Source organism: Oryza brachyantha, chromosome 10 (genome assembly GCF_000231095.2).
Source record: "Oryza brachyantha chromosome 10, ObraRS2, whole genome shotgun sequence".
NCBI classification, from domain to species: Eukaryota; Viridiplantae; Streptophyta; class Magnoliopsida; order Poales; family Poaceae; genus Oryza; species Oryza brachyantha.
The window spans coordinates 1,894,551-1,911,271 of record NC_023172.2 but is presented as its reverse complement, the minus strand read 5'-3'; the positions used below and the strand labels follow the sequence as shown (position 1 = coordinate 1,911,271).

Below are 16,721 nucleotides of genomic sequence, written 5' to 3'. Positions count from 1 at the left end.
ATTAGTCTATTGTTGGAGATGTTCAGTGTCTGCTTTTGGCTATGCGGCTATCACGGCTCTCTTAAAAATCACCTGAGAAAATAGTTTTTTATTATTGTAGGCTTACAAAATCCTGGAAAAATACTTCAAATCTAATTAGTCACAGGTCATGCACTTCTTGAATTATAAATCTCATTCTGCTTTGAAACTTATTGTTGTTGTTGTTATTGTTGTTGTTATTGTTGTTGTTGTTATTGTTGTTGTTGTTATTGTTATTGTTATTGTTATTATTATTATTATTATTATTACTATTATTATTACGTGTTTATATGAAAAGTTAATATATTAAGTGTCCCTAATTCAGTTTTCATAATATCTTGTAGTATTTACTAAAATTTAACTGACTATTTTATTTTGGAACATTTAAAGGGTATAAGTTTTTTTCTTACAAATTTAACAAGCAACTAACTTTCACTCTATGTCGATGGCTAAATAAAAATAAACCCTACCTGAATAGTTGTTAAAGATAGAATTACAGATTTTCAATGGCAGAAGACAGAATACAACTGCAACTAGTGGCAAAAAAAGAAAATTATTGGATGGTTCATTTATATTATGTAACTCGGCATTACTGCATAAGCATATTAAAACAAATTTGCTAAAAAATATTGACCTTGCCAAATTAATTAAAGAGAATATTATAGCTAGGGATCTGAAAGGACTCTGGATCACTTCAAGCGGTTTTAAAATATTTTTTGATAATTTTTTAATGTTTGGGCATTTTCTAATTAAAAGAGATATTTGGGTACCTAAACAATGTCAAATGAAATATACTTCGCCGTACAAAGTTATAAGTCTTGCCGAACTCTACGTTTTCTATATAACATATATCTCCATCCAAGGCATTAAAAACTTATAAATTCTTTTCTAAAAGTAGATCTATATTCGGACTCTGGAAGATCTTAAATGAAAAATATAGTCAACTATAATGTAGTTCTCATTTGAGCGTTGTAATTTTCATATAGGCGCTTATCTTTTGGCTTATTCATTGAATAAGTCAAACAACATATTTATGAATAAAAAATAAATTATAAGTAAACTATTATATATGTATTATTAGCGATCTAGATAGCTGAAAGATAAAGTATAAAAAACCATAAAATCAACTCCAAATATAATGTTAAAAATTTAAATTTTAGCTTAATTATAAGCATAACTGAAAAGGATGGGAGCAATAAAATTTACCATCATCCAACTTGGTACGAAGAAAGTTGTGATTTTTCAATTAAATAATAACCCAACTCAAGCAGCTTCCAGGCTAGCATAATATATAACCGTGTGTATCACGGTTGACCAGCCAGGGTGGGAATAACCCGGAATGGTAGATTCGTTGAGACAGTGACTGTATGTATGTGTCCGACAGAATTGACACCAACGGCACGAACTCTCGCTCGACGATGGGAGTTTTATTCTAATTAAATGATTGTGTCATATTAATAGTTTTTTATGCTGTGATCGGTAAAGAATTAATGAAGTATGGATGAAACTATATATGTACACGGTTTTCAGCACAGTTTGTAAGCAGCATGTGGCCATGTGTTACCTATGAAACAGTAAAAATGAAATAACTATTGTTAACTTTCTTGTTGCTTGTATGTACTTAAAAAACATAAAAATAAAAGTCCAACTAAAAATGGAATTATACTTACGAGCTTATCATTGATCTTCCATTTAATTTGAGATAATGTAAAAGAAAGTTAATTACCGAGTAGACGTACGTGCAGGAGAGCCGGCCATGTCTGAATTAATTAATCAATGATCAACGAGACAACTATCTTAATTACTACTCTCTGCAGAAAGTATATAAACCTTCTTCAGGATCACAAACTAATCAACTCCAAGTCGATCCATTAGCTCTTAATCTTCTCTTCACATCCCAAATTTATACTGTAGTATCTCTTAATTGTACCTACAAAATCTATGGCATCTACCGGCGCTGGAGCGCGTGCAATGGTGCTGCTGCTGCTCATGTTCGCCGCCGCTCTCTCGCCGGCGGCGCGCAGGGAGGTGGCGGCGGCGGAAGCGATGCACACGCGACGCCGCCGGAGCTCCGGCCGGCCGGACGGGAAGACGATCGACCAAGGCATTGGATACATCTTGATGGCCCTTGCACTTGTTCTGACCTATGTTCTTCACTGACAGCGACTTTTTTTTTTTTACTCTTGCCTTTCACTTTCTAATTAGTGGATTTATTATGCTCACTCCGGAGAGGATTACAAGGTGTTTTGTGGTTAACATGCTTGTGAAAACAACTTAAATATGAGATGATAATATATGGGTGTTCAATGAGAGAATTAATGTGTTCATGCATGTTGTTTTATACTCCATTTGTTCCATTTTATAAGATGTATTTTTTAATTTAAAAAGTCTTTAAGACTGATCTTAATCTGAAAATCAACTTGGGCAGCTGGGCTATAGTGGAGAGACCCAAAGTAGACTTTTTTATCTTCTCTACTCCTCTTGTAGCGGGCCAAAAACCAGCCCGGTTCTAGCTGTTACGGCCCAACCCAAGGCTCTGACCCTAATGCCGCCTATATATTGTCATATTGATTCGATTCGAGTATTCGACGCTCTCCTCCACTGCTTCGACTGACGCATCTCCGATCATGGCGGCGTCGGCGGCGGTCTCTAGCAAGCGCGCGGCGTCCGACCAAGAGTCGGCTTCCCGCGAGTCCTCTCCAGACTCCGGCGGCGGCAAGCGGCGGAGATACGTGCTCGACAGCGCCGACGCCGAGCAGCCAGCGAGGGTGTGAGGATCCTAACTCTAGGACTTGCGAACAACGAAAATGGTAACTCATCCCCGATTCAACCGAATCCGCCGCTGCCGCCGTCCGATTCAAATGATTCACAAGCCAAGTTCAATGTTGTATAAACTGCAATATTAATACTCCTCTCCCTCTCGACAGCTAATTGACAGTCTGTCCTATTACACGACTCATTATGACCCAACATACTTAGAGTTAACTCTGCGACTTCTCCTTTCCGTCTTCAGCTTATCTTCCACATTTCCATCCTCAGCTAGTTCACTATCAGGCTGGAGCAGAGGGCTCCTTCGGCGTCGTCATCAAGGCGCGGGACCGCCGCATCCGCGGGCGGCGGCAAGGTCGCGCTCAAGAGGCTCCACGGCGCCGGCCAGGGCTTCGACACCGTCAGGGTGGAGCACGCCTGCCGCGGCCACCCCTCCATCGTCGAGATCAAGAACGTCGTCGCCGACGCCAAGTCCGGGGAGGTCTTCCTCGTCATGGAGTTCGTCGGGAACAGCCTCCGGGACCAGATCCCGTGGTCGCGTCCGGAGGACCTGGTCCGCGAGATGATGCGGAAGCTCATCGACGCGGCCCAGAAGATGCACAGCTCCCGCGTCATCCACCGCGACATCAAGCCAGAGAACATCCTCGTCGGCGCCTTCGGCGCGCTCAAGATCTGCGATTTTAGTTCGGCGACGTTCATGAAGCCGGCCGGGAAGCCATACGACGAGTGCCGCGTCGGCACCTTGCCCTACACCTCGCCGGAGCAGCTCGCCGGCAACCGGTGCTACGGGCCAGCCGTGGACATGTGGGCGCTGGGATGCATCATGGGCGAGCTCCTGACCAGCCCGCCACTCTTCGGAGGCAACATGACAGGCGGAGCTGCTCGCCGACCTGTCCGCCAACCTGGGGGCCCTGCTCGACGAGCTGAGGTTGGAGGTCCTGCCGGAGCTGTCGCCGGCGGCGCACGAGGTCCTGTCCGGGCTGCTGGCCTTCGACCCTGAGAAGAGGATGACGGCGGCGGAGGCGCTGGAGCACCGGTGGTTCACCGAGACGGCCAAGAAAGCAGACTAATCTGTCTTGGTGTTAGGGCTGATGGATTGCATTATCGCATTGGCATTGCAATCCATGTAATATTGTTCATCAGACTATGGAGTTTTCAGTGTAAAAAGCCTTTTCCTGGTACCTTGAGACTATGTGATTATTCATTGTAAGCATATTTATGTAATGTAATCTGTCTTGTTTGTTAATGTTCAGGGAAAGGGACTAGTTTTGTAGTTTGTGGATTCTGTCCTTGATCCTCAGATTCAGCAGAGAAAGAATTAAAGAGAGTAGAAGTGGTACGACATTCATGTTTTCTGACATGTAAGAATCCAGAGAGAGTACGCGTTGTGCGATCTGTGCCAATGGCGTATTTAGGTTGTATCAGACAATTTTTCTGTACCTTAGTTTCTGATTGAAAAAATGTCAGATTTATGTTTAGCCCCACTTTCGTTAGTGACAAGTTGGGTTTCCTCAATTCTTAATACTTAAAGACTAATTTTATTGTACTCTGAACCGTATCAAATATGAAGTAGAACCTAACCGGCGATATCAGGAAAAAAAGATTTTTTTTTTGCCGGCAAATGTCAGCCTAAAAGGGAGATCTAAGTTAGTTCCGAGACCAACATTCTTGAAACTGAGAGACAATGTCTTGTACTAAACTGAATCATAAAACAAGCAGCTGTAAGACTGAACATCGCCAGCTTCTTCGGTGGTATTTTTTGGTTTGGGCAGTTGAAAGCAGCCGTTCTGAATTGCATTAAGATTTTGAGAGGGGGTTTTATAAGGGCTTTACATCGACAAGAGTGTTGTCGAAAAAAGAAAAGACTCGCCGGTTCATAAGTCGAACAGCGCGAGAAGAACAAAACCACATGCTGATTACTCGCGACATGAATTGAACAATCCGGCTACCTTCCAGATTGCCACTTCTTCCTTAATCATTTGGAATAGTTGCGGTGCCGTTGCTGTTTTTTGATTAAAGATTCTTCCGTTTCTTTTCTTCCACACCATCCAGCACACCAGCTGAACTAGACAGTCAAAGTTTTTCCTGTACCTCGCCCGGCAAAGGGCTCTTGCCTCGACCCACCACTCCCCAAGTTGCTTGGACATCTCCGCCGGCGTTGGGAACGCAATTCCAACCCACTGCCGTGTAAGTCTCCATATTCTCGAAGTGTAAGGGCAGGAAACAAACAAGTGCTGACAATTTTCCGGTGCCGATTGACATAGGACACAGTTTACAAGGTGAGGCCATCCTCTCTTATCTAGGTTATCCGCTGTCAGGCAACGATTCTGCTCAGCTAGCCACATGAAAAACTTCACCTTCGACGGCGCTTTAGATTGCCAAATAATCTTACCACATAATGCTACTGTCTTTGCCATGAAGAACATGTTATAGGTTTCATTGACTATGAACAGCCCTTTGGCTGATGTCTTCCACATTGTCTCGTCTGCTTCAGCCGAGTCCAGCTGGAACTGCTGAACTTCATCTCAGACACCGAAAAATTCCTCAATTGCTCCATCTGATGGCGCCCCTTTAATATCCTAACCCAGCGATTATTCTACAGTCCCTGTGCCATAGTTATCCCAGTCTTCTCCACAAAGCTTGCTAGCAGTTGCCGATTAACCATGATGCTGCCACCGGGCAGCCAGTCTGCCTTCCAAAAATCTGTTTGTTTTCCACTATGCACAATGTGTTTGGTTGATGCGAAAAAGAGGTCAGTCAGCTCCTGTTGTGGCTTAGCTAGATGAAGAGTCCAAGGGCGATTACTGTGTTGTTGTTTCATTGCCAACCATTTCAAGCGAAGTACTCTACCGAACAGATTGATGTCCCTAATTCCATGTCCTCTATTAGCTATTGGCATGTAGACTGAATGCCAAGCTACCAGATAGTGACCACCATTGATATCTTCTTGTCCCTTCCAGAGAAAGCCCCTGCATTTTCTGTTCATTTCTTTTACCGCCCATTGTGGTATCTGCAGGACCGACATCCAATGCAGCGGTAAAGCCATTAGGATTGCTTTCACCAACTTCAAGCGATCGCCCGTGGATAAAAACTTTGGTTTCCAGCCTGCTAATTTCCTTGCGAATTTGTCCAACAAAGGTTGATAGTCTATCTTTGTAAGCCTCTTCAGGGAAAGTGGTAAACCAAGATATGTAATGGGGAATTGGTCTATTCTGCATCCAATTATATTCTTTATTCTCACTGCAGTATCCTCCGGACATCTAATGGTAGTGACTGCACTTTTGGCCAAATTGCATTGCAAACCCGTCGATGCCCCGAAAAGGTCGAGGATTATCCTCATGCCATGAGCCTCCTGGTCGGTTGGTCTGAAGAAAACAATCGCATCGTCGGCGTACAGGGAGATCGTCGGTGATCGCCAGCTTCTTTCTAAGCCAGCAAGAAGTTGCGACGTTGTAGCTGTTGTGACTAGTGCTTGCAATGTGTCCATTACCAGAACAAAAAGGAGTGGTGAAAGAGGATCACCCTGTCTGAGTCCGCGCGCTGGTGTTATCGGATCACTTTCTTCACAATTGATTGTTATTGTGGTGGTCGAAGTCTGCAGTAGCGAACACACCCAAGCGCACCACTTTATCCCAAAACCTCTGGCTCTGAGAAGTTCAAGCAGGAATTGCCATATGACTGAGTCAAAAGCTCTAGAAATGTCTAGCTTCAACATGGCCATTGGCACTTTCTTTGTGTGACACTTTCTTGATAGACCACTTACGAACATGAAGTTTTCATGAAGCGATCTGCCCTTGATGAATGCCGACTGGGTGGGCGACACAAGATCCCCCATTCCGCGAGCTAATCTTGATGCCATGAGCTTAGTTACCAGCTTCGAGAAACTATGAATTAAGCTGATAGGTCTGTAGTCTTTCAGCGATACAGGTGCCTCCTTCTTAGGCAACAAAATGATTGTGGCTAAGTTGAGGATTCCGAAATTCTGACTATTGCCCGAGAAAAATTTGAGAATGGCTCTCATTATGTCCGGCTTAATGATATCCCAACAGCATTGATAAAACAGCCCTGTAAAACCATCTGGACCCGGCGCTTTATTCGTCGGCAGCTGTTTGATAGTTCTCCATACCTCATCCTCCGTGATCTCTGCCTCAAGTTCAGTTAAATCCTCCCTAAGAAAACCTAGTGCACTGAAGTTAAGCACTTTCCTTTCCTGATCAGGCTGGGATAACGCCTCTTGGAAAAAGGATCTGGCCATCTGCAACATTTCTTGCTGAGTCATTGCCCTTACATTGTTGTGCTGCAAGCAGTGAATCACTAGCTTCCGTTGCTGGATTTTCGCTTTTAGCTGGAAGAAAGCTGCACTTGCATCACCATCGTGTAGCTCTTTAATTTTCGCTCTTTGCCTTGCTCTCGTCCGTTCTAGTGCAGCAAGGCCCAAACATCTTCCTTTTACTGCTGCTCTGAGCCATCTTTCTCTTGGTTGTAGGACTCGACAATCTTGCGCCATGTCAAGATGATAAATGATTTCATGTGCCACTTGAAGTTGCAATTTAATTTCTCCCAGCCGACGCTGACCCCATTTCTTCAGTGTTCTTGCTAGTCTTGCCATCTTGATATATAGCGCAGTGAAAGCATCATCAATGGATACTTCTCTTGACCAGCACTCCTAGACTGCCTGACTAAATCCATCCAGCTTTACCCAAAAGTTCTCAAATTTGAATTTGCAGCGTCTCGGTGTTGCCGCTCCGCACGTTAGGAGCAAGGGGCAATGATCAGAGGCCGAAGAACTTAGAGCTTGCAAATGTGCCTCCGGGAAAGCTTCCTCCCAATCCATGGACACCAACACTTTGTCCAGTTTGACTTGAGTTGGCCTCTCTTGCTCATTGCTCCAGGTATAGCGCCTTCCAAACAAATACAACTCCTTGACCTCCAACTGGTTGATTCTGTTCCTGAACGTTGCCATCTGCCTCCTATTAATTCTGTTGTTATTTTTGTCTGCTGCTGATGCGATCATGTTGAAATCGCCTACAATAGCCCATCGGCCCTGACAGACCCCTCCCAACATTTGCAGCTCATCCAGAAATTCAGTTTTCTCTCTTTCTTCTTGTGGTCCATAAACCGTGGTGAGAAACCATTCCCTCTGCTGCTGAATCTCTGACAGTTTAACTGTGATTGTCCATCTACCCGAGTTGATTTGATCTCCCCTGAAATCATCACCTTTCCAAGCAACCAAAATACACCCTCTGGTTCCCTCCGCTGGCAGAGACACAAAATGGGAGAAAGCAGTCCCGCAAATTTGGCGAACGGCTGTTACATCTAAGACAGCAAGCTTTGTCTCTTGCAAACACACAATTGTGGCCTCGGTGCTAACAACAACCTCCCTAACCAGCGCTCTTTTTGCCACATTATTTAACCCACGAACATTCAAGACTAACACATTAAAGGACGATATAGGGATACATGGACACAACACAACACAAGCACTTGTTGGCCATCAGGCCGATGCCACCACCAGGTGCAAGTCTTGATGGGCGTCACCATCCTCCAGCGACGGTGGTGTTGGTGGGGCGAACTCGACCCCAAGGAGCTCCGCCAGCGCCCGCGTATGGCTGGCTGAGAGAGGCTTGTTGAAGACCTCCGACAGGTTGCGCTTCGCTTCCTCTGCGGTCTGACTCTGACTGGTGTTGATCCCAGGCTTCTTCATGTCTCCTTGCCCCATTGCCTTGCAGTCGTGGACTTCGCCTTGGCTTGAAGTCGTGGGGCAGTGTCGCTCGCGTGCGGCGAGCCGGCGGGGACGGGAGTGGCGGACGACTGATCAGAGGAGGTTGCATTTGAACCGTGACCTTGTCGACGAAGGAGGCGATCTGGAGTTTGGTGGCGGTGCAGTAAGGGATAAATGGGCCTCGTCGTCGGTCGGCCCATTAGGGGCCCCCAACGGCCTATTGTTGTAGGCCGTCGTGTTGCCGTTTTCTGGTGGCCTATCATCTTGGGCTGCCGAAGAGTTGTCCTCAATCGGCCGCACGGAATTGGCCGGTAGCCTGCAGCCCACCGCGTCGGCCCGTCTCCTGCGAAAGACAAGCAACCCACTAGCCGGAACGGTCGGCACGCTCCCGAGCGCGTCTACCGTTGAATTTCCCGCGCCATTGGTGTGCACCAGCACCGAGGTGAAGATTTGCTCGCGCAGAGCGATCTCCTGTTCAGGCCGCCTTAATGGCCCCTGCATGCCGTTTGGCCTGGTTGGAGGCATAGCAATGGAGATGGAGAACGCCGCTTCTCCACAACCGCCTCCTTCCCCCCCCCCCCCCCCCCCGAAGAAGAAAAGCTGCCTCGACTACAATCTTCTTGTTCATCTCCTAGAGGTTGTCGATCCCTCCCCGGGGTTGGAGGGGTATGATGCCTACTTCGACCTGGTCCGGCGAGACGGCGACGACGACGACAGCGGCGAGGATCGCTGGGCACGCCAACCTCGCCGCCACTTTCTCCAGTGTTTCCCTAGGAGAGTGGACGGGACAGGGCCGCCGCGGTCCAGCATGGGGGGCAGCCAGTCCTTCGGTGGGCACCCAACCGCGGGTGGTCTACAACGTCTGGTGCAACTTCGTTCATCGGCGGTGCAGGCGATCCGGGCACCAGCCCGCCCAGCCATTGTCGGCCCTGGCAATGACTCCGCGATCATCCCCGCCCGGCAACTGATCAACTCCCCAGCGTTCTCTCCTCACCAACACAAGAGCGGCCCTGAGCTGCTAACCATGGCCTCCCCGGAGCTGCTGGCCCAAGCACCGGGAGCTCAAGGCTGGTCTCAAGAAGAGGTGGTCTCAGCGTGTCTGGTGGCGGAGATCGTCACCACGCCACTGCTCGTCGTGGCTGACGGCACGGGGGAAGAGAGCTCCTCACCGGCGATAGCTACAGAAACGCCGGCGACCATCCAAGTGGACCCACACGCAGCTGAGGTCCCGAGGCTCCTGTACCGTGGGCCCAGTGCATTTACTATGCCTGCACCCGCTTCTGCGCCCGCTGACCTTAATCCGGCGGGCCACCCGAGGTTAGCTGTGCTCGCTCGAAAGCTGCACTTCGAGGCGCCCGACTCGGACACGACCACGCCAAACTTCTTCAGTGATATGGAATGATGCATTCTGAAAAGTGAAAAGTACAGGAAATTCCATCTTGAAACAAGTACAGTATTAACTTTTTGGTTTATCTGCTTGCTCCTTGTGTGCTTGTTTATTTGTGCATTTGTGTGCTTGCTCTTTCAGTCATAATAAATCTGTTAAATTGGTGAAGGTACTTGGAGAAAAACTTGTGAAGATTGTATAGAAAAACAAAAGAAAATAAGGTTAAAAATAGCCCACGGACGAGTCAAAATAACTGCACTGACAGCAATTTTTGCTTGATATGGCTTCAATGGTGGTTTAACTTCTTATGTTGACAAGGTATAAGTTTTTCTTGTTGGGACCCAAGGGCGTTTTTCCTCATATGTGCTTGATTTTTGTCTCCCTCATAACATGTAAATCAGTGTAATTTTTGGGTGTGCCTTCTGTCATCTAGTCTTACGGAAACATTAGAAGAAAAGGCCTGGTTTTATTCTTAGCAGTACAATGAATATTCCAAAGAGAGTGTTTTTTGTTCATGACTATATATATTATTGGGAGCCTTTCGAAACTATAGAAACCCTTTTTGCATCTGTGTTCTTAATAATATGCATGACTGTACAACAATCTGGAAATTAGCACAGGCTGAAACAACCTGAAACTGTACAGTTCACAACTGAAACCCAGGGCTTAGTTCATTCTTTGTCATCTTACTCTTTTGTTTAATATAATATAATATAAAAGCATTTGTGTATGATTAAATGGATACTTCGTAACCAGTTTTTCAATACCCGGAAGCCAGAACCATATCAAACATTAAATTATCAATGATTTTATAAAGGAAAAGGGGTATCTTTTGGAGAGGTATGCCTAGAAGGAAAGACCATCTAGTTTATTGGCCGGTATTATTTTTCCCTGAATATGACTCACAGTTAGAAGGGAATTCAATATTCTTGAAACTTGTAGTTTATTTTCTAAAGTCAAGTCTTTGGGAGATAACATGTTTTATTAAAATGAAGCATCAACCAAGCCACTTCAAGACTGAACATCATCAGTTTCTACAGGCCATCTTGGAGTGATGCATTAGGAAAAAGATTATGACCTTCAATTTTCAATATGTGTACTATCTCCGTTTAATTTTAGTTTTTTTTATTTTATTTTCGCACAAGATCATGTACATCACTAGTACATCATCCATTCAGCTCCAGATATCAGCCCCTCAGAAACAAAATGTTCTATGTAATCCAAAATGGGCAGGAAGAACTGGTCTTCACGAATTTCTTGCCTGTCATGATCTATTTTTCCAAGCTGAAACCTATTATAAAGATTTGTGTGATGAATGGGTTCTACATTGTTGCTGAAGGTTTAGATATCAGGGGAGTATCAGGATGCTGCAAACAGAAAGGAGTACTATCAGGATGATGTTATCAGAATGCAATATGATTTTGAGTATTTGGGTCGTTTAGGGCGAAAATGTTGTCCAAGAAATTAACACCTTCTGATGTATGTCATCATGTCCTTGTTCTATTCAGCTGATTCTTGTATTTTTGTTGCATTCTTTTGCATAATGTTAGGTCTAGTCAGCTTTGCAACAAATCTGTGCAGCGGTAATTTGTAAGCTACACTGTTTGCTAGAAAGAAGCAATACACTTTTGCCCTCCTGCTTACGTGAATGTATTTTCTTCACATAATTTTCAGGTCTACTTGTCACAAACTTAAAAATATCCCATTTTTATAAAAAAATATCTGCATAATATTGATGAAGAAAATCAGGGATAACACAAACATGTCTTTATCTAGAATAGAATAGCGGTACTAAATACATAACAAAACAACAAAGATTCTGATATGGTGGATGCCGTACAAGCTTATGCTAAGATAGATAATCCAGAAGTTTAAGAGAGCACAAGCAACAGCAATACAGATATATATCTTGGTGGATATTAGCAGCAAACTGAAAACCTGACTAAAATTTTGTCAGCAAAAAATTATCAAGACCAATATGCAATTTGTTGAAAGAAATAATACATTTTTTATTCATATAAGATCGCATTAGGAAAAATTGAGCCAATGGCCAATGCTAACTTAAAAATGGTTCATAATTTAGGTTAGGACTAAAGTGAAATCATGCAGATAATTCATATACCATTACATGATCAAACCAAAGCATGCCGTTCTTGTTTATAATAAATCGGAATCAGTATCTCGCCGTATTGGCTCAGACGGCGACTACTCACTAGTACATGCCCGATAGAGTTGACATGTTCTTCTCCAATCAGAAAAACGATCAAACATTCTTGTATCTAAAGAAATGCCCCGATTAGACGTGTGTGCAGGAGAGCTGGCCATGACTGAATTTGACTGATTAATGATAAACAACTAGTTCATTTCTGCATGATGTATATATGATTCCTCTCCAGGATCAGAAACAACAAACCACACCAAGTACCCAGCAAGCTACTCAACTTCAACTCCATTAGCTCTTAATCTTCTCTTCACATCATCATCAATTCACAGCAAGTTACTCAGCATCATCTGTTCTCTATTTATATTATACATATGGCATCTGCCGGCGGAGCGCAAGAGTTGGTGCTGTTCTTGTTCATGTTCGCCGCCGTCCTCTCGCCGGCGGCACGCAGGGAGGTGGCGGCGGAGGCAGCGCAAGAGGCAAACATCCGCCGCCGCCGGAGCTCCGGCCGGCCGGACGGGAAGACGATCGACCAAGGCATTGGATACATCTTGATGGCCCTTGCACTTGTTCTGACCTATGTTCTTCACTGACGTTGACCACTCAATTGTTTTATGCATGTTGGATTCTTGGTGCTATCGATCACTGCTAACCTGGGATTTAGTGTGCTCACTCTGGAAAGGATCACAAGGTGTTGTCTGGCCAAATTGTGAGAGAAGCCATCTTAAATATGAAGTGTTAATGTATAGATGATTAATGAGAAATTCTGTTGAAAATTTTCAGAGGCGGCTATTTCTAGCTCCATAAATTTGTGGATCTATATCCATAAAACAGTGTCGCAGAAACCGGCTGACTTCTCCGTCACGGTTACTGTGATTATCACGATAATATGATTATCATGACCAGAAACCCTTCAAAATTACGAAAAAACCGTGATATCGTGTTTGGCTGGACGGTGGTTTCGCTGCCCTCAATCATAACGCAAACCCTAAGGCAAAATGATTTTTCTATGTGTCACGCCATGTAGAGAAAAAAATGATACTTCCTAACAAGGACATCAACACCATCGATACAACCACGTCCGCACAAGTACAACTTCGTGGTCCTATTACTCGCGCTAGCTCGTACACGTCAACTCAACTATCATGTGAGTTCTTTCTTTGAATTCATGTTTCTCTTCTTAATTTATATCTTGGAGACGTGTGAACTATTGTTTTGCTCAGGAATGATGGAGAGGATCCAAAAAGGGAAGGATTCGCGTATGGTGGATTCGGACTGCAGGACAGCGCCAACTTCTGATGGCTGTCACAACTTCATGCGAACTCCGATTTGGGCGTGCAAATACTTCATGAAAATCTTATCAAGTCTATTTTCTAATAAATCCAACTACATGTGATTATCTGTTCTGGAGTGGCTGCTATTGTTGTTTTATTTTGGACTGTTTTCTGTCTATGGGTGTTGCATCACCTATTTTCGCCAATAGGCCGTGTATCAAGTTAGGCCCACTAGGGGCGCATCCTAGGGTTAGAGCACAACCCTATGGTCGTTCTTTCTCGTCTATTTATATCCCTAGCTACACCAAGAACAACGGGTTTTGATGAATAGAGTTAGCTACTAGCTACCTACTCGCAGCGTGCGTGTTGGCTAAACCGTCCGTCTGCTTGTATCGGAACCCTACCATTTGAGTTTTTAATAGTGAGACTATCATCTTCATCAAGCAATTCACTGCATGTTCTACTTGTTTTTGCTTGTTCTTTGATTGCTTGCAGGACGAGTGCCCTTGTGGCCAGGTTGTCGCGCACCACAAGTTTGCGACGATCATTGGAAACGGTGTATCGGTTATTAAGGCATAACGTCCATGGATGGTTGTAGTCGGGCTGTGAACGTCGTCTTCATCCAATCAAGTTATCCCGTTACCTCTCATCGAAAGATCGGGACATTAACCCTCGCGGGTTACCATCACTCCCTCCGTCCCTAAATGTTTAACACCGTTAACTTTTTTATACATATTTGATTATTCGTCTTAATTATTTTTATATTATTTTATTTATTGTTAAATATATTTTTATGCATTACGTATTTTAAGAACGTATAAAAAAATTAATGGCGTCAAATATTTAGGAAGAGAGAGAGAGTATAAAATTAGATATCCTCCTTTTCATGGAAAATAAAAAGACAGAACAATCCCCCGAGGAGCGAAGCCTGCGAGATGGTGGTAGTGTCAGTGTGGCCATCTAGGCAGCCAAACCGGGTTTAATCACGTAGAATAGAAATAGGGTGAACCGGTTTTTGTTTGAACCGGTCAACAACCGCTTTGACCCAATTCCCTCTCCAGGATAGAGTCGGAGAGCAAACCGTGGCCGTCCATCGAAGAGTCGGAGATCACGTGCTGACCGTCCGATGCCCACCGCCAACCAAATCACACCCGCGCCTCTTTCCCCATCCAATTCCGCTTCGTCTCCCCATCATGCATGTTCCGGCGACTCGCAAGCGCGCGGCGGCGGCGGCGGATCCACATCCCACCGGCGTCTCCCCAGGTTCCCAAGAGAGCAGAGTTCTCTGGCTTTGTACCTCTCTTTGGTTAACCTGGGAGAAGAAGACAGTCTAGTTTGTGAGTAACTTAGTAGTGTCTAACTTGTATGATTGCATTAGCACATCGGTGTTGCAATCAATGTAATCTTATTCATCTGTCTATTCTTTGTAAGTATTTATGTAATCCTATTCAAGGCCCTCTTTGTTCAATAAAATCATCAGGCTTGTTGAGTCCTGCTTCATGAGTGTCCATTTGCTTCAGACAAATGTAAGTGTTTCTGTGTGATCTATGCCAGTGGAGAATTAGGTTGCTTCAGACAACAGATCCATTTGTCAGAGTTTGAGTTTTTGTCTGAAGAAATAGAGTATTAGGCTTTATACTTTCATTTATCGTATCTGGAGGTTTTGTTTAACAAAATGGAGAGAAAAAATAGCTTCTTGTTTGAAATGACTCTCAGTGATAAGTTGGTTTTTCTCAACTCTCAGTTTCTATTGGAGTTAAGTGGTACTTCTAAATACTTCATGTTGTTACTATTTTGCAATACCCAGAATCATATCAAGAAAAATGGGAACTTTTTTTTGGGTAAATATCAACCAAGAAGGAAAGATGAACTAGAGTAATTGTAAGTTAGTCAGTGTTCTTTCTTTAACTGAAGCATCAAACAAGCGGCTATAAGATTGAATACCATCAGCTTCTTCAGATGACATGGTGTGATGCATTCTGAAACGCATAGGAACTTCCACCTTAAATGTAAGTGTAGTGCATCCAGTTCGTTCTTATTTGTTCGCCGAGGAGGCCAAGAAAACAGAGTGCCCTGGTTCCATTCTTCTCTTCAGTTAGCTTGGGAATAAGAATGCAGACTAGTCTGTAACTTAGCAGTACTTTGGTAGTCTTGTGTTCCTGATGATTGCATTAACACATCGGCATTACAATCAGTGCAATATTATTCCTCTGACTATTCATTGTAAGCATATTTATGGAATCCTATTCAATTGTTAGAAAGCAATTCAGACTGCTCTTTGTTCAATAAAATCATCAGCTCGTAGTCCTGCTTCATGACTGCCTGTTTGTTAATCTCTGGAAAAGGGACTGGTTTTATAGCTTGTGGATTCTGTCCATGATTCGAAGCATGTACCAGGAAAAAAAACCGAGCAATGTCAAAACAAAATAGGAAATGACAAAACAGAGGTCCTGGGTTTAAATCTTCGTAGAAGCATAAATTTCAGATTGGGTATTTGAGAGGCTAATTCCTCCCTACTTGGACTAAGTTCTCAAAGTTTCTAAAATAAAAAAATAGCTACATATATCCGAGTGGATTTAGAGGCTGGGTAAAAATACCCTTCTCTTAAAAGAAAAAAGAATAAAAGACAATTAAAGACATAGGATATCAATGTTTTCTGACATGGTAAATATTTAGGCTGTTTCAGATAATAGACTCACTGTCAGTATCTGAGCTTTTGTCTGAAAAAATAGAGAAAGGCTTTATACACTCTCGTTGATCGTATCTGGAGCTTTTGTTCAACAAAAAAGAGAATAAATGCTACTCTTAGTAAATCCCAACTTCATTTCAAAAATCATCATCTAATTGAGTCCTTCATGAGTTCCAAATTCTTATTCTTCAGGAACTAGTAAGTATTAGTTTGGTTGTCTGTGGATTGTGTAGCTGACCCTTCAATAATACATAATTTTATATCAGGAAAAGAGAAGCAGATTGACCAAAAAAAAAATACAGATAGAGGAAATTAATGTTGTCTTACATTCAGGAAAACTCATTGTGATATTCGGGTAGTTTCAGACAACAGGCTTCACTTGTCAGAACCTGAGTTTTTGGTTCAAGAAACAGAGATAGACGGTTTTAGAGTTTAGATACCTTATTTCTCGTATCTGGGGTTTTGTTTAGGATTTATTTAAGGTACACATGAATGATCGTGAGCCGTCATTGCATGAGATTCAACTGATCTAATTTTATTATACTCCACTAGTGGTGTGTGAAGTAAAAATTTAATAAGGATAAAAATTAAAACTAAAATATAAAACTTTACAATAAATTTGTGTGTCATATCAGGTTAAAATAGACGAATTGATAAATATATTTTATCAAAGTTTCAAATAAAATATTAAATATGCT

General features: G+C 43.4%; 1 long non-coding RNA gene and 1 pseudogene across 1 annotated transcript; both read left to right on the top strand.

Moving 5' to 3' along the window:
- The first annotated feature begins 2,645 nt into the window (after positions 1 to 2,645).
- Positions 2,646 to 3,905, top strand: LOC102710056 (annotated as a pseudogene).
- A 4,339-nt stretch (positions 3,906 to 8,244) lies between these two features.
- Positions 8,245 to 9,093, top strand: LOC121055565. The gene is made up of 2 exons (XR_005812638.1): positions 8,245 to 8,431; positions 8,517 to 9,093. It is a non-coding gene; the product is annotated as an uncharacterized LOC121055565 (long non-coding RNA).
- The last annotated feature ends 7,628 nt before the right edge of the window (positions 9,094 to 16,721 follow it).